The 23796-nt window shown below is 42.1% G+C and overlaps 1 long non-coding RNA gene across 6 annotated transcripts in view; it reads right to left on the reverse strand.

Annotated features, from left to right (window-relative positions):
* Positions 1–23796, reverse strand: part of LOC309379598 — a 119583-nt gene that overhangs the window by 26342 nt on the left and 69445 nt on the right. For 5 of the 6 annotated variants that reach the window (XR_014172548.1, XR_014172549.1, XR_014172550.1 and 2 more), the window contains 2 exons: positions 21296–21464; positions 1455–1565 (listed from right to left, as the gene is read on the reverse strand). This is a non-coding gene — a long non-coding RNA (uncharacterized lncRNA). Of the gene's footprint in view, positions 1–1454; positions 1566–21295; positions 21465–23037; positions 23125–23796 lie in introns of those variants that run through there. The other variant, XR_014172553.1, reaches the window with a different exon arrangement.

Below are 23796 nucleotides of genomic sequence, written 5' to 3' on the forward strand. Positions count from 1 at the left end.
TCTGTTTAAAAGGTCAATTTACGTACTACGGTTATTTTTAACAGTTCGCCGTCTGTATTTCCTGTTTCTCTATATGTGGTTTCTGAGGAGCTGAAAAATGCCATACCTCCCACTCTTGTATGTGCTGAAGACAAACAAGCATATTGATCAGATGGAGAAAACAGAGTTCTTCTACACGTTTTAACTATTCACAGCAATTCATGATCAGGAAATCTGATAGGCGTGATTCCTCATCTTTCTGCGGCTTAATAAAACATGTCCATAGTCCCACAGAAGCATTACAGGTAAACTTTGTTACACCTTTTGTTAAGGTGTAACCCCAAAAGAATCTTGCAGCCATCTAATAAGAAACCAAAGCAGTCTGTTCATTGTTCCCTTCATAACTGAAGGCGCATATATGATTTTTTACTAAGTGATTAAAGTACCCTGCTTTCTTTTGGACCTCTATTCTGGTTTCCTTGGCTAGGATTTTTAGAACCACCTTATTTTCTTACCTTTATGGCACCACATAAGAGGCTACTTGAAAGGCTTCCAACTGGAAAATACAACCCTATTCAGCTATACTCACATATATTGCATTTCATAAAACGAATGTCAGCAGTAGGCACTGGAAGGTTTTCACATACAGTGCTTCCACTGATGTTTGACAACAAAGACAGGACTATTCATAGCTAATGTTTATATTTCAAGAACCCTTCAGGAAGCAGCTTGAAAGGTTTCTGCATGATGGTTGCTCTAAGCAAAACCTGTTTGTGGTGTCAGACCACCTGCAATATTCAGCTTAACCAAAGGGCAAGCTTAACATCACTGATTCGGCCAAATAACAGAACGACAGTAGCCATATTTGGCCTTCATTGTCTTCATGACTTCAGTTGCATGAGGGACACAGTGAGACCATGTTCACTGAGCCCCACCCTTTCTGCCATTCCTTTTCACTCTTATTTACCCTCAGTAAAAGAATTTGATGGGGAGGGCGGTTTCAAAGGAATGAGGCAACAGGTTCTACAGAAGACCCACATTATCTATGCTGTCTCTTCTCCATGTGGGATATTTAAGATTACTCCTTTCCACAGTCCCTTGGGAGGACCATAATTACATAAAGGCATTTACTGAATGAAAAGGAGCATAGTGCATTGTGATCAACCTAATAAATAAATCCCATTTAAGGACCTCTGCAATCTAATTAACACAGTTAAGACACACAGAGAGACATTAGACAGTTGCTTGTTGGACAGCATTTTCCTGCTGGATGGTATATGTTCAAAATGTTGATTGCAGAATCTGGAACTAGGATTTAATCCCTTTATTTATAAAATATCAGGATTAACTAATTACACTGAGTGACAGCTTTAATTATAGTACGGTGAAATAAGTATTTATGCTGTCAGTGTAGCTTTCCATGTTCCACCAGACTTATCCAATGCTCAGCTTGTCTGAATTCTGTCTACCCATACCTCTTAAATGGCAGTATTGAATCATCAACCAGACATCATAATGGAGGGAAAACTGGAATATCATTCAGAGTTTTGGCCAGTTCATTTCCTTCTGGATCTTGCCAACCTATTCTGAATAGAAGAGAGAAATGGTCTGAAATCCAGAAAAATGGTAGCATGACTTATCTTCCAAGAAACATTTCCTTTGAATTAATGTTACAGAAAACACGTTGAAGACACAAGACAAAAGTGCCCAAACATGTCTTGTGCTGCTTTATCTTGCAGCACAAAAATTAAATTGAAAAATTCGTCCAGAAAACATGTAATGCTTATGAGTTCAGTGATTCACATAACAGACATACCGTATTGGCCCAAATATAAGCTGCACCCAAATATAAGCTGCACCTTTAAAATTGGAGGGGGGGAAGGGGGGAACCCGAATATAAGCTGCTCCATTCCTCGCTGCCCCTGGCTGCATGCTTGGGGGGGGCACGCTGCCTTTCCCCTTCCTCACTCTCTCCCTTCCTTGCCTTGGGGGAGAGGACAGGGATAGGTCTGCTTTGCTGTGCTCCTGGCTGCATACCGCAAAGTCGCGAATATAAGCCACACTTTAACATTTCATAGTTGAAATTTGGGTGGAAAGTGAGGCTTATATTCAGGCCAATACGGTAGTTTGTTGTGGAGTTTGTTTGTTTTGTTTTTTGGTGTCCAGCAACTTCATCATTTCCCTTCCTTCTTTCCTTCCTTTTTGCAGCCTTGCATTCAGGCTGGTCATATTTATGGTGCTCGTCAGTCCCAATCATACCAGTGAGATCCAAAGAGAAATGAAGCAGGCATATGAATTTTTGCTAGCACTCAAAAGAAAGCAAGTATCTGAAAACTTACAAGGAAATACTCTTCAATTTGGCAAATTAATTCAACCATTTTTTAGCCTCTTCCTCCCTTGCACCTCTTGTTTATTTATTTTAGTGTAGTATGAAAAAGTGATCCAAAATTCATAGGATGGGATCTGACTCAGACTATTGATTTCAGTGGGTCTATTTTGCATAAGTCTGATGCCACACATAGAAACAGAAATTTGAGCTGAACAGATGCATTAACAACCTACACAGCTGACCATTCTTCTATAAACATATGGAAATAAATTTATTTATAGAATAATGATGGGATGGGATGATAGGATAATATATTTTTTTTTTTTTATAAATATTTTATTAGGTTTTTAATAAACAAATTTCCACTTTCAAATACATACTTCCGTAAATCCAATGGACTTCCCCCATCTCCCGAGCACTGCATTCCCTGTGTAACCAAAACCTCAGCAATTTGTTGACTTGTTTTATACATAACAATATATCTTCCATTTTATCGTGTTATCTGTTGTAAACATTTCGATACAATTGCATTAATTTTTAATTTCCACACAATAAAAATATTTCGTTAGCTCACTTCTGTCTTATAGTGTCTTATTTATCAATTCAGAAATTTGCCGATACTGAAGGTATACCTTCCTAGAAAGGAGCATTTTTTAACATTCATACAACTTATAATGCTTTTTCAAATAGTCCTTAAAATTTTTCCAAACTTCCTCCGTTTCTTCTTCTCCCGAGTCTCGAATTCTGCCAGTCATTTCAGCCAACTCCATATAGTCCATCAGCTGCGTCTGCCATTCTTCCAATGTGGGTAGATTTTGTGTCTTCCAGTGCTTTGCCAACAGAATCCTCGCTGCTGTAGTAGCGTACATAAAGAAAGTTCTATCTTTCTTGACCATCCTCTGGTCTACCATGCCCAGAAGGAAGGCCTCCGGTTTCTTAGGTAAGGTGAATCTCAGCACCTTTTTTAGTTCATTATGTATCATTTCCCAGAAGGCCTTCACTTTCGGGCAGGTCCACCAGAGGTGTAAAAATGTCCCTTCCTCTTCCTTACATTTCCAACATTTATTATCGGACAGGTGATATATCTTTGCAAGCTTGACTGGGGTCATGTACCACCGGTATATCATTTTCATAATGTTTTCCTTCAAGGCAGTACATGCCGTGAATTTCATTCCGGTGTTCCATAACCTTTCCCAGTCTTCAAACATAATGTTATGCCCCAAGTCCTGTGCCCACTTTATCATAGAGGATTTGACAATCTCATCCTGTGTGTTCCATTTAAGCAGCAAGTTATACATTCTCGAAATTAGCTTGGATTTTGGCTCAAGCAACTCTGTTTCTAGTTTCGATTTTTCCTCCTGAAAACCCACTTTTTTGTCTGCTTTAAAAACTTCCTGGATTTGAGCATAATGCAACCAATCTCGCACCTTGTTTTTTAACTTTTCCATACTCTGTAACCTCCATTTATCTCCAATTTTTTCAATTATTTCCCAATATTTAGGCCAGTGGGCCTCCATATTGAGTCTTTTACGTGCTTTGGCCTCCATCGGTGAGAGCCACCTCGGAGTTTTACTCTCCAATAAGTCTTTGTATTTTGACCAGACCATGAAAATTGCCCTTCTGACAATATGGTTTTTGAACAATTTATGAACTTTAACCTTGTCATACCACAAATATGCATGCCACCCAAAAGCATTATCAAATCCCTCCAGGTCAAGGACGTCGGTGTTCTCCAATAGGATCCAATCCTTCAACCAGCAGAGGGCTGCAGCTTCATAATATAACCTCAAGTCCGGCAGGGCAAACCCCCCTCTTTCTTTCGCATCTGTTAGTATTTTAAACTTTATTCGGGGCTTTTTGCCCTGCCAGACAAATTTAGATAAATCCCTCTGCCATTTTCCAAAACATTCCACCTTATCCACGATCTGGAGGGACTGAAACAAAAATAGCATTTTCGGCAATACATTCATCTTTATAGCAGCTATTCTGCCCAACAAGGAAAGTTTTAATCTTGACCATGTTTCCAGATCTCTTTTTATCTCTGACCAACATTTCTCATAGTTGTCCTTAAATAAATTCAAATTTTTGGAGGTCAAGTGCACCCCTAGGTACTTTACTTTTTTAACCACATTTAGTTCTGTTTCTTTTCTGAACTCCTCTATTTCAGTAGTTGTCAAATTTTTTGCTAAAACTTTAGTTTTTTGTTTATTCAGCTTGAATCCCGCCACCCGACCAAAATCAGAAATTAATTCTAACGCTCTTTTAGTACTAGAGGCTGGCTCCTGTAATGTTAATACCAAGTCGTCTGCGAAGGCTTTCAGTTTATATTGTTTCTCTCCGACCACAATTCCCTGTGTCAACCGGTCATTTCTAATCATGTTCAGTAGCACCTCCAGGACTGAAATAAACAACAGAGGAGATAGAGGGCACCCCTGTCGTGTCCCTTTTTCAATTTTAAACTCCTCTGTCACCACGTTGTTTACTATCAATTTGGCCTTTTGTTCTGAATAAATTGCTTCTATTCCATTTTCAAACCCCCGCCCTACTCCCATCCTTTCCAAATTTTTCTTCATAAACAGCCAAGAAATGTTGTCAAAGGCCTTCTCCGCATCAATAAAAATCAACACCGCTCTTGTGTTTGAATTAATCTGTAAAAACTCCAAAATGTCAATGATGTTTCTTGTGGGGATGATAGGATAATAACCTTTTCTTAGTGAATCTTGAAACCATATTTATATGGAGGCAAATCTCTTTGATCTCAGTGAAATTTACATCAAGCAAACCTGATGAAAGTGGTGAGGAAACAAAACAATTTTCTTGTAATACACATTTAATATATCTCACCTATAGCTTAATATACTGGCATGATCTCTAGGTATTTATTGCATTATTTATGAATTCATTTCAAGACTAAGTGAGAGGATGATAAAAATACCAGTAAAATGCATTCTAAATTTAAAAAGAGGCAGTTTAGCCATGGTAAAATTGAAGTTAAGAAACTGGACATAAAATAGGTTTCTGCCTAATTACCAAAGAGACCTTTGGATGAGGGGGCAAATCACTTTGATTTGTTCCATTTCCCAAACTGATGCTTCCTCATTCACTTGCACACTAATTCACTGGCTCACAAGAACATGGTATCAAACTGATTTCTTCTCTTCTACGAACAAATTATATGGTAAAGGATTGCCAGTAATATTAAGACCAATCTAGACACGATGATGGAATAATGGGAATCCATCTCAATCTCTGAATCATAGCACCTGCCTGAGGAGGGGCACAATCATGATGGTGTGAGGAAAGAAGGGATTAACCCTTCCACCTGGGTTATTTTGCCCAATGAAAATCTGCCTCCCTTCCCACCAGTTGGTTGCTATTTGTTTACATATGTCTTTCGTCCTGGACCAAACAGCAGCTTGGGTGGGAGAGTGATCTTCATTGAGGCAAACGGAGGGAAGGGTTAACTCTCACACATCTCCCCTTAAGTCCATATCTAGCCTGGGCTTTTCTGCATCTGCAATCTGTTTTGAAGAGGCTGAGATATATTCATGTGTATTTCAGTTTGGCCCTGAGTGAGTTGGCAAATAAGATACAGACCAGGAGGGAAACCTAGATGGGTTGAAAGCAATGTGTAGGCCTGAGCAGAGCATAATTGTATGACGACATCAAGGTCAAACTGAACATGAAGCCATCAAACAGAAAGCCCTCTGCCCTCGGCTGTGTGCACACCATGCATTTAAAGCATTCCTCCCTCCACAAAAAAATCAATCCCGGAAATGGCACTGTAGTTTGTTACGTGTGTATGGAATTGTAACTTGAGGGGCTAAACTACAGTTCCCATAATTCTCAGGATGGGGGAAATAAGCTTTAAATGTACAGAATGCAAACAGCCCTAGAAAAAGGAGACATAGCTCATTTAGCTCTTTTTTCACCAACAGATAGCCTGCTATTCTATATTTGTAAGAGTTTCATGCATGCACACTTCATTAAACATAATGGATCTCTCCATAGATCTCTAACAAGCACCATAGAATTGCATAGGCTTCTACAAAACAGTTCCTTTCATTCCTACCGCTCTGCTAATTCAACACAGAGTCTCCAACAGTTCCCCCATTGTTAGTGGTCTAAATTAATGCTGCTTCCCTCACGGAAGCTTGAGATGTCCATGGTTAGAAATTAATATATGAAATTCCTATCCAGATATAGATTTCAATTTCAGCCAAGAGCCTGAAAGCAGTCAGCACAAAATGACTTCTATAACTAGAAAACCAAGCTGGCTTTTCCCATTAAAGTTAATGAAAGTGATTAAATTCATATTGCATTAGATTTCTCTGTGCGGTAGTTGTACATGGCTAGTGAATGCTGAAAATTAAGGCAATGCTCACTTGCTTCTCATAAATATTTCTAAACAGCACAGCAGCAAGAGAAGCCTAAGAGATGGCAATACTTAACTGTAACAATATGAAGAAGACCAGCGACACATTCAGCCAGAGTGATTTTCGCCTCAAAGGGAATTATAAAATTCCTAAAGAAGAATCTTAGTAGAATGTTTCTTTACACAGAGGCTTTTGTAACTGTTGGGTACACTGAATTAACGACACAGAGGCAATGTTGCCCATTCAGACTAACAGCAAATCAGCATGGATGAGCAGAGATGGAGGACAGGGAAGCAAAATAATCTCAGAGCAAAAGTCTCACACTAGGAAGTTCCTCTTCTTTGGCTGAGTTACTTCCCCCACATCTGGCTTGGGGCTGTTGCCACCAGAAGCGGCAGCTGGAAGCTTCATTAGACAACCAGTACTTAAAGAACATCCTCTACTTTAACAATATGGATGCAAGCAACTGACTGAGATTTCCGGTCACATGTTTGCCATGTGTTTGCAAATATGCATCCTCCCCACCAACCCTTAGTCTTCACTGCGAGGACACATGGCAGCCGTTCTGCACAGTTATTTCTTTGCAGCATCTGGCGTGGCCTTTCATGTATTGTTCCCCGCTGTCATTTTGTGGCATGCTTTGGGCATTGTGTTCTTTTCATGGTGCATATGTGTTTCCTTCCAGCAGGAGGTCGGGAATAAGTCTTTGCACTAGGAAGGGAGTCAGGCAGCTTTGAAAGAGCAGCTTTGAAAGCATTGCCCGGCCATTTAGTCAAGTGACCCAGCAGATAACAGTACATAAGAGAAACTTTGGTTAGGTCGGACATTAGCAGCTGTAAGCACAGCAGCATTCTTGTGGGATGTCTTGCAAAGACTTCAGGTGGGGCTGTCATGATCTGCCTTGACGCCGCTTAGCAAACTTAAGCTATCAACTGTTTTCTTAGTTTTCATATGCTTCATGGTTAAGTCTCCATCTCCTGAGTGTCAACTGTCCGCCATTCTCTATTCAGGAAAAGCCTTTGTTCTGCCATGTCTTACATCTGCATTTCATTTACTTCAGGGATGGGGAACTTGTGGTTCTCCATATGCGATAGGGGACTACAGCTCCCCCTGACCATTGGCCAGACTGACTGAGGTGGATGGGAGTGAAGTCCAACAATATCTGGAGGCCCTTGGTCAACCCTTATTTTGTCTTTCTACCTTAACTCTATAACTGTTCACTATTATTGGCTTTTATGTTTGGAACAGCTTGGAAGGAGATAGTTTTAAAAGATGAATTCATTGGGAAATGCATGTTACTTTGCCCAAGGAAAGAAATATTGTTCCCATTTCATATGCAATGTGTTGTTAATTTAGATTGTGAGCCCTACAACTCAGTGACAGAGTTGAAACATAACAGGAAAACCATGTGAATAAGTTGTGACAAGTCTCAGGTTTTCATGCTCCCCACCCCCCTTCTCTTTTCACCTCAGAAGAGGACACTGGAAGGTGATTGTAAACCACAGTTCACCTGTAGTCCAAACTCAGGGAACTGTTGTTTGCTTAAACTATAGTTAGTGAGAAGTAGTCATATGAAGCCCAAGAGTGGTATTCATTAGGTTAATTAATTTCAGTGGTTCTATGCTGAGTAAAACGTAGCTGAATACGCCACGTGCTTTCAGAACTTGACTTTTTCTGAAACCATCATTCAAACAAACTATGGTTCCCCAAGTTCACATTTCATGGAGAAACCTTGGTTAATTTAAAACTGGAAGCAAATGCTTGCAATATCTTCTGGTGTGCGAAGAGTGTGTGACCCAAGGCTCACCATGGCTCATATAGCAGGAAATGGTGGCTTTTTATTATATCTGAACCAAGCCAGTGCATCTGCCTGGCACCTCACACAAGGGACACCATTCTCAGCTTTAGTCATAATGAAGACAAACTAATCACTGTTAACATTATCAGGCTGCTAATAACGTAGCAGAATTCTGGACGCCCTCAGAGGGCTTCCTTTGTCTCCCTGACACCCACAGCCTCTTGCTGGCCACCACCACGCACACTGACCTTTGAAATATGGAAAGAAACATGCTTTGAAATCAAGCTGGCAGGAACAGCATTCAGGCTGCCGTCACTGGGGGCTCAAAACAAGCGGGGCTATAGTTTGCAAGCTGTCTTCATAATTACTTGAAGCAGTTGTCGCTCTAGCCCGAGTTTGTTCATTACACCCCGACAAACAGCTGATATTTGTTAAAGCACATAGGCCACTTTGTTGAGGCAGCCCTCGATATTGTGGGAAACCCTGCAGCTGCAAGTCACATGCAGTTCAGAGTATTTTCTGGTTCCTTTGCTTCCATGCATGCCTTTTATAGCAGTGCCCTTTTACTCAAACAAAAAAGGGCAGGGAGAGAGCAGGCAGCCGTGGGGGGGGGGGGAGAGAACCCTCACTTAGAAGGTAAACATTAGCTAACAAAAAAAGGCTTGATACGCTTAAGGTTTATGACCCAAATCTGGTTCTCATTAAACAAATGCTTGTGCAGCACTAAGGAATTCTTAGTAATAAGAAAGCGATGGCTGGAATTCAGGATGGGCGAGAGGCAGTGGAACAGCAGCCGTGCCTGTTTCAGTGTTCCAGCGTTGGCTACTGTCTGGGTTGGCAGGTCTCCCATAACTGCCAGCAGGGAGCTCTTGGGAACGGTTTCACTTGGGATTCAGAAGGCACAAGGCTCACTTTCAGAGCACCTGGACTTGGCTAATAAATGCCAATGTGAGGATATAAAGGGTGGGGTGGGGAGGCAATGCTCTCAGAAAAGAATACCACTTGCTGGAAGCCACCCAGGGGGGCGGGAGTGTTCTTGTTCATGAGTCCTGCTTGAGAGTTTTCCACAGACACCTGGATGGATATTGTGAGAATAAGGTGTTGGACTAGATCAGGGTTTCCCAAACTTGGGTCCCCAACTGTTCTTCAACTCCCATCATCCCTAACTAGCAAGACCTGTGGTCAGGGATGGTGGGAACTGTAGTCCCCAAAAAAGCTGGAGAACAAAGGTTGGGAAACACTGGACTAGATAGACCATTGGCTTCATGATCCAGCAGTTCTCTCCTTATGTTAAGAAGACAGGGCTCCTACACCTTTAATTATTCAATGACAAGCTACACCTGCTGAAATTATCTCTTTCACACAGCTATTAAAGGTGCAGGAGTCCACTGTTCCCATCTGGCCATTGTAATCTTTTCCCTTTTCTTTCTTAGAGGCCCAGCACTGTTATGGTTGCTTCCACCATTCCCACCCAAAAATCAGGGTACTGCTGTCCCACCTTGCTTCAAGAAGAAGCCAAGCTCCTAACAGAAGTTGCTTAAGGAGACAAGAACACTAAAAAAAGACCAAAGAGCAGGAGGACACATGCCTCTGAACATGTCTGAAGGATACTTCAGTGTTCTGGTGTTCAAAGAAGTCCTGGTTTGGCATTCCTCAGCCAGGTGACCTTCAGATGCTTTCAACTACAACCCCTATCAGGTCCAGCACCTTAGGGCTGATGGAAGTATGGGTGTGCTGGCCGGGGCAGATGGGAGTTGTAGTTGAAAACTACCCCAGGTTGGGGTAGGCTGAGCTAAAGGAACCACTTTCCACTGCTAGACCCTGGCTCTCTACTGCTGGTGAACAGGCTGCTAACTCTTCAGTAGAGCTGGCTTTGAAGCTAGCACTCTAGTCAAAAGACAGGGGAGCCAAGGATGCCTATCTGATTTTTATTTTATAGTCAGAATGGCAGAGTGAAGTATTTAAGGGACACACTCTTCCAGAATCAAAGGTTTATTGAGAAAACATAGGGAAATAGTAATTAAATGGATAACTCTTGAAGGCTTTCCAGGAAGGGAGAGAGGAAGAGAAGCAAAGACCGAGGGTAAGTTTGTGGCACAGTTGAGCTTTGGAGGAGGGAAGGGAGGCAACACCTGAATTTTTCAGTTTTTCATGGCCAGGCAATAGGTGTACAGCGAGGCATTGATTGGATCAGCAGCAGAGGAAGGTTCTAGCATTAATTATCTCAGGAGATCCCATAGCTGCTGAAGTTACAGCAAGTGTGGCGCCTTGTGTATGGTCAGAGTGTTGGACTAAGACTTGGGAGACAGGGGTTCTAGTCCCCACTCAACCATGAAACTCACTTGAGCTCCTTAGAGGAAAGTCAGGATACAGTATAAATGAAATAAATAAATGTGCCCCCATGAGGTGTACATGCCAAGACACCCATGAGGGGACAAGCAACCAAAATGGGCATCAAATCTTGTTCTATGGAAACAGTCTGAAAGTATCAGAGGCCTGGGCAGAATAGGAAAAACAAATGTCTCATGCCTTCTGTTTCTATACTGTCTCAGTCTTTTCCTCCCTCATGTTGAAGATATGGCAGAGAAGACAGGAAAGCCCTTGTGCTTACTATGCCCTCCACATCTGAAGTCTAAGCTGCTTTTGATTGCATCTGCAAGGCAAATTGGTTTTAGGTGGGTGGCATGGCAAGTGGGGTTGACATCATATCCCAGCAATCTCGATTTTCTTATTACTGGCTTTTTGGGAGATATTTTAGAGCCTGAAAAAAAAGCATCATTTTCAGGGGAAGGCGAAATTGTTTTTCAAATTTGACTGCTGTGTCCCTAGATTCCTGTAGTGCCAGCAGGACTGTTTTGCTCCTTGCATTTTATTTTGTTTTAATTTTTACCTCTTGGTATAGATAGCTGCTGCTCAGAACCTGTTTGGCCCCCTGTTATGGTTATTTTTAAAGTTTGTAGCTCCTGGACTGCAGTGTTCTTTGAGTTGTTATTTACACCTCTCTGACATAACTGCAAAATGTTTCACAGTCTGAATGGTGAGAAATGCAGGGGAGAATTGGGGCCTTTTTCACTTCCAGAAATGCTTAAGAAGCAGACAATGAAAAGGTGACAGTCAGAGTAAAAAAAGCATACTGGGTTCTCCTGTGAGAGTGACAAAAGTTGCTGAGCACAGTGGGTGGATTTATGTACAAATTCAGAGGCTGTCTTTTTGTGTGTGTAAAGGTTAGCAAATCTCTTTCCTCACTTTCTTTCCCAGAAGTAATTTTATTTCTCCTATTTGTTCGACTGAAAAGCCAACTCTTCTCATGCCCAGTATAGTTAGGCCTGAGCCAAAACACAACCCCGTAATTTCATGGGCTACCAAGCGGAACCCCACCCCCGGCCTTTCACTGATGGTTAGTTGTGGTAGGGATGCTTGAGCATTTAGTTCAGAAGTGAAGTGACTTGATTTGCTGGCCTGGGCTAATATGTGGATTGGAACACAGTTACCCTTCTGTTTCTTGAACTCTGGTTTTTGTGTCCTTAGCTCAAAAAAGCCAATATGCCAAAATGTATATTTTAGGTTAAAATACATATGTTGGGGTAAAATATGTAAAGAATAATTGCAAATGTTTATACAGTAGTTGTGGTGGGGACAACTCAAAAATGATGTGGAAAATGAACAGTACAGTATCAGAAAATAGGGTGGGAGAGTCACCCAATTGCCTAGACAACTGACACAGACTGGCTGGATTCAGAGGAGTGGCAGGAGGCACAAGTTGGGGAACCCCCATGGGAAGAAGATTCAGAGCCAAGGGATTGGTGGTGGGACAACGACAAGTGGTCTGAGGGAGAAGGGAGAAGAAGAATGGGAGACGAAGGTGTCTGAAGGAAGCTGAAGAGGTAACAGGGTTTAGTGAGCAGGAAGTGGCTATGGCAGAGAGCAGCCCAGAAGCAGAGGCAGAAGCGGGGGTGGGAGGAGGCAAAGTGGAGGCAGTCTGCTGAAGAAGCCTGGTCTCCCAGGACATGAAGAGAAATAAAGAGAGACTAGACCAGGCACCGGCAAACTCTGCCCTCCAGATGTTTTGGGACTACAACTCCCACCATCCTTAGCTAACAGGACCAGTGCTCAGGGATGATGGGAGCTGTAGTCCCAGTCCTGGCAATTCTCTCATTGGGGCAAGACCTCAATGGGGAAGAGCTGCTGTGATCACTAGCCCTCCGCTGTTTTGGTTTCTTTGAAAAAACAGTTAACTTCACCAACACTGGGTGTTTTATGGTTGACCTACTCCTGACAACTAGGCAACTCTCCCTACCATCCTGCTCTGTGTTTCAGCAGCTTGGTGCAGGAATACGTATAGGAAAAATTGCCAGATTGCCTAAGCAAGTAGGTGACCCTCCCTTCTGAACCCCCTCTGCAAATAACTTCTGGTCCTGCAGAACCACAGAAGTTGATTAATTGTAGGTTTGGAAGTTTCCAGGGAGGGGGATAAATGCCCACTATCCCCCTAAAATATTTAGGCTCAAACACATTTCCAAGGCTTAGGAGAGAAACAAGAATACATATAGTATGTGTAAAACCACATTTGTAAGCAAACCATATTTGTAAGCAGTCTCCCTAAGCTGGTTTCCATGCCTCTGTTTCCCATTCCTAAATTAATGTCTTAATTTAAATGTTTGAATGAAGTGTGATACATTTCTTTCCCCTCCCCCTGCTCTATTTGAGCCCTAACAACAGCAAATGACACGACTGTCGTTTGAAGAGTAGGGTTACACCCGTGCCTTGTTACCTCATTTTCATGACAAAGATTGTATCTGACATTTAATATCCAATATCTTTCAGGAAACAAAGTGAAGGGCTCCTCCACCCTGACCTTTTCCATGCACTCTCTCTGTGATTGGTTCATGCATTTCACTCCTCCCTGCATATTAGGGTCTCATCAATCAATCAAATAGTGATTGCAATGTAATATCACAGAGCAGCATGATTTTCAAAGTGTGTCATCAAGGGTTTAGAAAACTAAAATCCCGCCGTGCTTCAAGTAGTTGTTCATTTAAAACATAACACAAATAGGTTGGATTCTCTTGCATGTCGGCCACATCACAAGATCTGAGCAGCAACTGTATGGATTTTTGTGTAACACACTAAAATAATGCACAATATTCATGGTCAGCTAGCAACCTCTCCTAGCTTAGTTTGCACAAAGGTGGCTTGGAAAGCATTAAAAACACACATACAAACAGATTGCGGAAAATGAGTAGTGACGTTTGATGGCTATAAGTACAACTGGCAACTTCTGGGATAAATTCCTAGGAACGGTTATCCTTTTTTGTAACATTGTAGAATTAAGAAACACATGTCCAAATGAAACTGCAATAGTCTGAAATTAAAGATGGAACATTTCACTGGAATTCATAATGTTCAGCAGTATGGCAGATTTACACAACCCCAATTCACACCCACCTCACAAATTATAACGTTGGAAGATGAACTCTGGATGTGAAAAGGTCACAGAGGAGCTTGTGAAAGAGCTTGTGTATGTTCTTTATGTGAGTGGACCGGAGTTACCTCTGAGTCTGGGATGATTTCAGGGTGTGTTTCTGGGAACAGCTAGATCTCTAGCAAGATTATCTGCAAATAATGCAATAAACCAGAGGTTAAAAAAAAACAAACCTCACCACATGTGAGTTACTCTCAAATCTGCCCCACCACACAATAGAATTGGACTTCCCTGCTGCTGCCACTGCTAATGGTGAGCCCCCCCCCCCCCGCTGTGGAAGAATATCTCCTTTCCCCTGAAAATTCATGGAAAGTGTCCGTTTTGACAGGTCACTTGTGCCCAGCTCTAACTAGATCAGATGAAGCACAGAAGAAAGGATTAAGATATTATTGAACAACATTAGTGGAGTGAGTTCTGAAAGCAACACCCGTCACTAACGTTACTGCCATCATCATCATCATCATCATCATCATCATTTTAGTGGTGCCTTTCTACAGGGCATGAGAGGCAGTCATTTAACAGGCAAAGAAGTATGGAAATATGGTAGTAAGAAAAGTTACTTCCTGTTGTTTCACTGGGTCTGCCATGCAGCATTTTCATACACCTGCTGTTACAGTGGTCCCTGCAGTAGCACAGACTGAATGGCTGCAGGGAGACAATAGAAACCTGAGGGTGGTAATGAGCCATGGTTGGCAGCTGCAAGAGAGATGGTCCCTATAACAAGCTGAAGATGAGGGGGTGGCAGGTGAATACTTGAGAAAGACTGCTTCCACCTGTGCCAGGGTACCTGCAGGGCATCCTGCCCCAACTTGGGGCCCTCTAGATGTTTTGAACTACCACTCTCACCAGCCCCAGCCAACACAGCCATGCTGGTGGTTTGTCATTATGGACTCTGAATACACTTCAGAATAAGATAATCATAGTTTTGTTTCTGTTATGCTTAATAACCTTTTTGGAGAGAAAATGTTCCTGAAGTCCTCCCAGTTGTGAAAACTGCAGTCAGGGCCTTAAAAATGTTTGCGAGGGGCCAAGTATTTGGTTGACATGTGGATGCCACCCTTTGCAACTAATTGGGGATATGATTGTTTATCAGTTCCTCATGGGAGTGTGTGTGTGTTATCCTGTGGAAGATCTTCAAAACAGGACCTTACCTGGAAATCTGTCTGTTGTTGTCAGCTGCTTAGAGCATCATTTAATACAATAAAAGGAATATGAAGATAAATGTAATTAAAAGAAAAGATAAATTTTGGATAAATATTATGTTAAAATTAAGTTATTAAAGTTGGGATCTAAATTATCTAAAATTAGGGATATAATATTGGAAAACTATATTATAAGAATTGAAACAAGGTAATAAATTGCTGGGTAAAGTTTAAGATTTTGGAATGCAGGAACGAGAGTTGTGAGGAAGTCAAATCAGGTGAATGAAATGTGGATATTGAAAAATTATATGTTATTTTGCATGTTTTTCTTACTGTTTAAATAAACTTTTAATAAATATTATTATAAATAATAATAATAATAATAATAATAATAATACAATAATCATCACTGTTGTGCAATATGATTCTCTGTATTCGCTGCTGAAATTTACATATTGCAGTTGTAATGATATTTCATCCAATTTGTTGTAAAATTCTTCTTATTAATCCAGCACTTTTTTGTGGTTGCTAAATGTGATGCAAGCATTCCAGGTGGAGCCAGCCTGTGAGCAACCATGCATTTCACTCTCCTGCCCCATTCTACCCCCAAACTCTGCTTATGTTTTGCCCCTTTTTATCTTGGCATTGGCATGCCAGTCCAATGGTGCAACAATAGCCGTGTAAATCCACTATGCCTGCATATCTTTGTGTTCTGCTGACACAAGAGAACTGAGTGGCCCTCCTGTCCTTGCCTAGTGGCTGCAACCCAAAGAAAGTATTGCACTGGCAAAAAGTTATTATGACAGTGAATGTTGCACTATGGGTGAAGGCAGAGCACTGCAATTGTTAAAAAGGTCAACTCGCTGTCCTCTTTCCCCCCACTCTATGGCAACACTATTGATATAATAGATCAATGAACTTTAATGGAAATACAGCTAACATCTACTATGTTCCTTGATGTACTAGCATGACCCAAATAATTATTTGCCATTTTCTGGCAATACTGTTACTATGGTTTCCACCGAATGTAGCACAGGTCTGATGCTCTCTAAACAATGCATGCGCCTTTCCAAGGCAGAAAGGATGTGCTAAAAAGTCATTTTATACTTGGTGAGAAAATAGGAACCACATATCCTTTTTACTGTGGTCTCTTAGGGGTTCGGGGAAAGGAATTATTCAGTGGCAAAAGGGACTAGATGAAATGAAAGCTAAAATCACCAAGAGATGGCTGGCTGGCTTCCCAGAATGATAGTAATTATTAAAGTGCCTTTGCACCATCTATTCCAAAGAGCTGAGTTGGCATCACATGTTTTAATAAATAGATCCACAAAAGGGAGGGAGAAGCATGCAATTAATTTGTCATTTCTCTATTATACAATGCATGAAAGAGCTGAAGTGCATAAATGCAAAATCAAATTCAGATGAAGAGCCTAGTGGGGGCAGTTGCACTGGGGGGGGGCTTCCCCTCCCCCCAAATCCTCCTTTACAGCCTATAATATGGTGATCCAGCATAATTCCAGGCTCCTGTTCCATTCTCGTTTCTGCAAAGCACCTCTCTGTTTCTGTCTGAAGGTTTTGTTTCTTTTAAGAGAAGGACATTAAGAATGTAACTCATCTGCACTGAACATCAGCAGTAGGGAACCTGCTTCCATATGTTGGACTCTGTCTTTCATCAGTTCCAGGCAGCATGCATTGGGTGGATGTGATTTCATATATTTGTTGTTGTTGTTTAGTCGTGTCCGATTCTTCGTGACCCCCATGGACCAGAGCACGCCAGGCACTCCTGTCTCCCACTGCTTCCCGCAGTTTGGTCAAACATGCTGGTAGCTTTGAGAACACTGTCCAACCATCTTGTCCTCGGTCATCCCCTTCTCCTTGTGCCCTCCATCTTTCCCAACATCAGGGTCTTTTCCAGGGAGTCTTCTCTTCTGATGAGGTGGCCAAAGAACTGGAGCCTCAGCTTCACGATCTGTCCTTCCAGTGAGCACTCAGGGCTGATTTCCTTCAGAATGGATAGGTTTGATCTTCTTGCAGTCCATGGGACTCTCAAGAGTCTCCTCCAACACCATAATTCAAAAGCATAAATTCTTCGGCGATCAGCCTTCTTTATGGTCCAGCTCTCACTTCCATACATCACTACTGGGATATATTACGACTACTAAATTTCTACCCCTCCTTTCCTCCAAGGAGCTCACAGTGGTTTACATTATGCTTCTCCCCTCCCTCCCATTCTACACTCAGATAACCCTGTCAGTTTAGCCTGAGAGATGGTGACTGGACCAAGGTCAACCAGTGAGCTTTATGGTTGAGCAGGGATTTAAACTCTGGCCCCAAGGTCCTAGCTCGACACTCTAACCACCACACCACAACGGGTCTCTTATATAAACAAATAAATGTATTTTATTGCGCTGCTGCAAAGTGATGGGGCTTCTCCCGAGGACTAATGAATGCATGCCTCAATTACATCTTAAGTTTTTGGTCATAATTCCAGCATTTCTAGACTATGGTAAAGGTAAAGGTACCCCTGCCCGTACAAGCCAGTCGTGTCCGACTCTGGGGTTGCGTGCTCATCTCGCTTAAGAGGCCGGGAGCCAGCGCTGTCCGAAGACACTTCCGGGTCACGTGGCCAGCGTGATGAAGCTGCTCTGGCAACACTTTCCTATAAAACATCACAAGGTGGGAAAACATTCAAAAGATTATAGTGTGATAATGCAACACTGGTGGGGAGGGAGTATATTGGCAGTCATACTGCTGCTAACCTCATTAAGAAATTAGGATAGATTTGTCCTTCAGCCCCAGAAAAGGGAGCACATAAACCTCAAAGAACAGCAGCAGCAAAATGTAAAAAGCAAAATGATGGAGACACTTTGGTGTGATGGAAATGCTGCTGTTCACCCAGGCATGCCTTTGCATTAATTTCTCCCTGGTTATTAGTTAAGTATATGAATAAGCCTAAAACTGGCTGTAACCCGCCTGTAACAGCTCCCCTCTTCAGTAATGCAAATATGTGCTGGCAAGCCAGAGAATCCAGATGGCAGACTGAGCACCAGTGTAGCTATGCATGCTATGTTGCTCCCAGTTCCATGCCACAGTGGTCCTGATGCGAGAGGAACACAGTAGCTGTGGGTCTTGGCTTGCTTTGTGAGCCCTTTGGGTTGCCTAAACTTCACTGCAGTGACCTGCTCTTGGTTTGTGGTGCACTGTGACTTGGGTTGCACAGCTTGCTTGGATGGGGGTGTGCATGTGTGTGTAGCTGGATCGCTCTGCTTCTGAGCAAGGAGGTTGAACCGCACAACTCCTGCTTCTGTCATGCAATGGCTGGAGCTGCAATGTGACACTGGGGGAATCTATGGATGAACCATTCACATGCTCTTTCCATGAGGTCTGTTTTTAAACAACAACAACAACCCAGATACATTTCAATAGGTTTCCTCGTGCATATACTTGAACAAAACGATTGAAAAAAATATAAAAGGCAGAGGAGGAAATTCCCTGCCGAGATTATCCTTTGTCTATCTGTTACTGGCCCAAGCATGTTCTACTTTAGAATGGGCAACATGTACCTACTAGTCCTGGAATGTCTTGCTTATGAAAAACAGGGAGCTTTAACCATCTGATATTTGTGTAGAGTCAAAATCTATCCCTCCTGCCATCACTGAATAGATTAAAGTATGCATTCTTTAAAAGAAAGAAAGAGGAAGGGGGAACTCCAGAATACCTTTAATTTTTAGTCTTCCTTCATTCCAAGAGATTGCTGTCTCCAGCTAATTTCCTGTCTAGCACCAAGAGTGTCTAATTCAGGGGGTACCAAAACCCTGAATTAAGTTCCGAAGTTTAGGAATGACATGCTGCACATATTTTACACAGCTAAAGAGTCACCCAGCATCTTTGTCTGCTGTTGAGATATTCCTTCCTTGCACAAAAAAAAGTATTATTATGAGAGTTACCATCTCACTGCCCCCGCCCACTGACACCTTGCAGCTCCTCTTGCTCGTACCAACAGCATGGCAGACCAACATTCAACAAGTACTGCTTGTCTTCTCATGAGATTTCTGCCTGTTACACTGCTGTTTGTTACAAACGCAGTATCAACACCAGGGGGAAATGATGGTGACCTTAGCAGTAGCGGCAGTGGTGCTGCAGAGAGAAAGAAAGAGGATCATGGGAGCAGAAATGTGGGGCTGAATCCTTGGCTGTACAAAATGTACATTCTGCTGCAATTGTACATTGTGCTGTACAAAATGTACATTGTATGCTAATGCAGCTGCTAAAAACATGAGAGTCCATTCAGAAGAGAATGGGGCAATTACACCTATTATCTTCATAAGATGCCCCAGTTTTGCTACCCATAGAAGCCTGGGGTGGACAATATTTTCTGCCTAGGGCCACCTTCCTTCAGGGATAATCTATTGTGGGGCTGGGGGGTAGCTTTTGGTGGAACCAAAGCCAGTAATGGGCAGTACTAGAGCTTTGGTTTTGGGACACTTGGAAGGGTAAGCATGCAAGATTTGGTTTTGATAGTGCATATTAGCAGCTTTCATATATAATAAATGAAGCAATGCTTTTCTAGTCCTTCCAAATATTCCTTCAGTGCAATCCAGAAATAAGGTCATTCTGTTCCTTGAGACTCTCAGGTAAGTGATTGCAACGTCAGCCACCTATTTACCCATCCCATGCTGCAAAAAAGACTGTAAAGCCCTCCCCAAATATTTGCAAGTCTCCAAAGAAAGGTTATTCCTTATTTGTGTAAAAAAAATTGTGTCTGCGTAAGGATTTGGTGCATATGATGTGTGGCATGATCAAGAGGACCTTCTCAACGGATCAGCAAGAACGTGATGGGACATGCTGGCTCTTTGAAGCCAGTGGACCAAAATCACTTAGGCTTTAAAGAAGAAGAAGAAGCTTTAATTGTGCCTGAGAGGCTATTAGAAACCTTTCAAGTGCAGGCTTTCAAGTGCTAGGCCAGCAAAGAGTCTAAAAAATTATTATGGGAAATGGGCATTGCTGCAAAAGTATCGCTTTGTCTTCTGCACAAAATTGTCAGTGCACCTCAAGAAATGATAAGCATAGATGTGGACATGATATGTCCTCAGAGTCCATAAGGTGCACAGGGCTTATTTGTTAACACAAATGGGAATGCAGATAAACAAGCTGACTTCTACTAGTTCTGTTGTCAGCCAATGCCACAAAGAGACCAGAGCCCACATTGCTTCTACCTCCTACTCCACACAAAAGAGGAACACAGAACATTGAATTTGGGGAGAAGTCACGGAGAAGCTCAAACATCCTCTCCAGATGGTGCATGCTTCCTGCAGTAAGTCTATCCAGTGGTGTAGCTTGGGTTGCCATCACCCGAGGCTGCACAGAGTTGGGGGTGGGTGGGAAGGAAATGGAGGGGGTATGTATGAAATAGTGTCTGTGTCACCCTGGAGATTGCAGCTGGAGAGATAGAAGAAGAAGAAGAAGAAGAAGAAGAAGAAGAAGAAGAAGAAGAAGAAGAAGAAGAAGAAGAAGAAGAAGAAGAAGAAGAAGAAGAATAGTAGTAGTAGTAGTAGTAGTAGTAGTAGTAGTCATGGAGGTTAATTCCTGACTGGCATGGAAAAGCCATTTTTAACAGAGCCCAGCGATGGAAGCACACAGCTGTATTGAGACAGCACCAGGTGTTGAAATGTTGTGCTCCTAACAATTTCATGCCCGGGGCCACTGCCCCCATACACCCCCACACTACACCACTGAGTCTATCTCAAGTCTGAGAAATGGGGAAGTAGTGGGACCCCTTAAAATCTACCTGCCTCCTAAGCCTAAGTTCAGTCTTAGGTACAAGAGCTCCCACATATTGACCCAAACACAGCAAGGGAGATTGGCCCATGATATCTGGTGGACTTGTTTCCTCGCTCCTTGCATTCATTGCCCTTTCCCACAGTTCACTCTTTTGCACAAAGTGCAGCATTAGCGTACTGTAATTGCTGTCAACCTCCCACACCTCTCAGATCTACTGTGAGGAAGAGGCAAAAGGGCAGGAAAGGAAAAACGTGTGTGCACACACATGAGCTTGCAGGCTCAAAGATAAACAAAATACTTTGGAAGAAGTACAAGAACTAAGGAGCTACAATAACTGGGTCACTGATTCTGAGCCAGGAAAAACATACACAAGTGGAAATAAGAGCAGTAGAAGAATTTTCATATTACCTCATCCAAAGGTTTAACGTGTCCAGACAGCAAGATGTTCTGTCTTCTGGAAAGTTATTGTGGGAAAGGAAGAAGGCATCTCTGAGGCATTTCCACACAGTCTAATCACAGCTATTTAGAGATACGATTCATGTGTCCGTACACGTGTAACCGGAGATGTCTTCAAAACCTAATAAGAAGCAGAAGCAGCAAAAACATTAGGAGGACACATTATTAAATTGATCTCTGATAGTTTAAAAACAAACAACACAGTGATTGGGACTAAAAAAACAAACAAACCCAACTGCATATTTAAATTATCTTTGGTGTAAGATGCTTAAACTTAGTTTATAACTATATGTGAATTCCCTGAAATGTAGGAAAACCACTGCAATCCACAGGACTCTCATGATCATAGACCATTGGGTAAAACCTTTCCACATAAGGCAGAGCAAATTTTTAGTACCTTACCACTATATAGTTTGAGAAAAGGCACCATTATTTAGATAGCATCAATATAATGTGTCCTATCAATGTGGAATCTAGGATTTTGAACACTCTTGGTATGGTAAACAAGATGTCCAAATGAGGGACAGATCTGCTAGGAAAGTAATAACAGGGGCTCTAAATCCAGAGTGGCCCCAGAAGCAACTTTCGTTCACATTGCTTTAAAAAAAATGGGTCTAGTATTGATTAATTTTTAGTTGTCTATATTTCAACAATCCCAAAGTTTGAGAGTCAGCAGCACCAGGGTTTTTTTCCAACTGGAACTCAATTCTGACACCCCTCAGGTGGGTGCCAGAGAACAAGGGAGGAGTTTGTGGTGACTTCCGGCACCCCTTTTTCTAGAAAAATAGCACTGGGTTGTAATGTTGTAAAAGGGCGGTGATCTGTCGTGACACAGCCCCATTGAAGAAGATAATAGTGGTTACCTAGACCTCATTGCTGCTTGTGAAAGGGCCCACATAGCAGATGAAGCTTCAGGGCCCCAGAAACGTAGGTCCAAATGTAAGATTTGAAATGAGTGAATAAAAATTGTGCCTTGAAAAGTCTTGCTTTGGATCATTTTTGTCCAGTAAATACATGCCTTACAGTTGCCTTTGTGTATTTGCTTTTTGCTAATCCAGGAAAAATTGCTTGTGTGGTTTTAATGATAGTGTATTATAAAGTTTCCATTTTACTCAAAGGAGTGTGGTAAAAATATGCAGTAAAGGTTCTTTGTGGCTAGTGAAGGAAGAGCAGAGGAAGAGCTGGTCACTGCAGGCAACATCTGTTTACAGGTCCACAGTGGCTCTGCTCCTACTCCTGCTGCAGAGTCTGGCTTATTGCAGTGTTTGAACCTGGGTTTGTGGGTTTGGAGAGCAAAAAAACATGAGCTCAGGTTCAGCTGCCACAGCAAGCCAGACTCTGGCATGTTTCCCAATAATGCTGCATTAGGAGGAGGGAAGGGAGAAAGAAAGAACTTTTCAGCAAGTTGTCCAGATTCCTTGCCCCACCACCTATCTGAATATGGAAATGGGGACCTTTGGACAAAGAATGGCTGTGCAGCATACCACGCTGTTCACAAGCATGTTTGGATCAGGCCCCTTGTGTGTAAAAACAGGAGAAACTTCACATGTAAATTTCACACTGGAAGAGGGGAATCAAAATTCAGGCTTTTGCTTTAAGGAGAATAGGAGGGGCACAGATCAGATGAAAAACAGCATTTAAAATAAAAATAAAAAATCTACCACAGTAAATATGACCTTCTGCCCCTGACTCACTTGGCTGGTCAACCATCAAGCATTCTGCCTTATTGCCAAAGCCATGTACTGAACCACAGTAGTGTATGTTTCTTTTTTTAAATTTGTGCAGTTCCCAGAAAATAAAGTGTGTTGTTATGTTTTGCTACAACAGCAATGTTTCTGGATTGTTCCACCTAATATTTAAAAGTAACAGAGCTTTCATTTTATTTCACCAAGCTAGCCACTTGGGAGTCCAGAAATAGCCAATGTTTATAAAAGAGTCTAGCTCATACAGTTAAAACTATATTTATTTCTTTTAGCTAGAGGATGCAATCCTGAAGTCTCTTTTTCTGAATTAGCTGCATTAATTTGGTCCGAGGAGACCCTGTAGTCTAAGATTGTTGCAGTGGGACATGAGCCAGAGCCAAAGTGGTGCTTGGTATAGTGGTTAGCATGACATCTTCTTTGGCGATCACTCGTAGCCAAGATTGTCTTCCATAAACACGGTTTTAACAATGAGTCTGTAAGTGACTTTTGAGGCCAATTCTGGATCCACACGTCCTTCCACAGTGGGGACATTGGTTTCCATGCAGGAGTTGATCACGTTGTGGATTTGCCAAGCATGCCTTCTTCTTAGCACGTTTCTCCCTTGTGTCCTGAGTTTGGGTGTCTTCAAAGCCCATGACACCTTTGGTAAAGGCTGTTCTCCAACTGAAGCACTTGCAGGCCAGTGTTTCCCAGTTGTCAGTGTTTATACTACATTTTTAAGATTTGCCTTGAGATAGTCTTTAAACCTCT

The sequence above is a fragment of the Podarcis melisellensis genome (genome assembly GCF_964234715.1).
Source record: "Podarcis melisellensis genome assembly, chromosome: 10".
NCBI lineage: Eukaryota > Metazoa > Chordata > Lepidosauria > Squamata > Lacertidae > Podarcis > Podarcis melisellensis.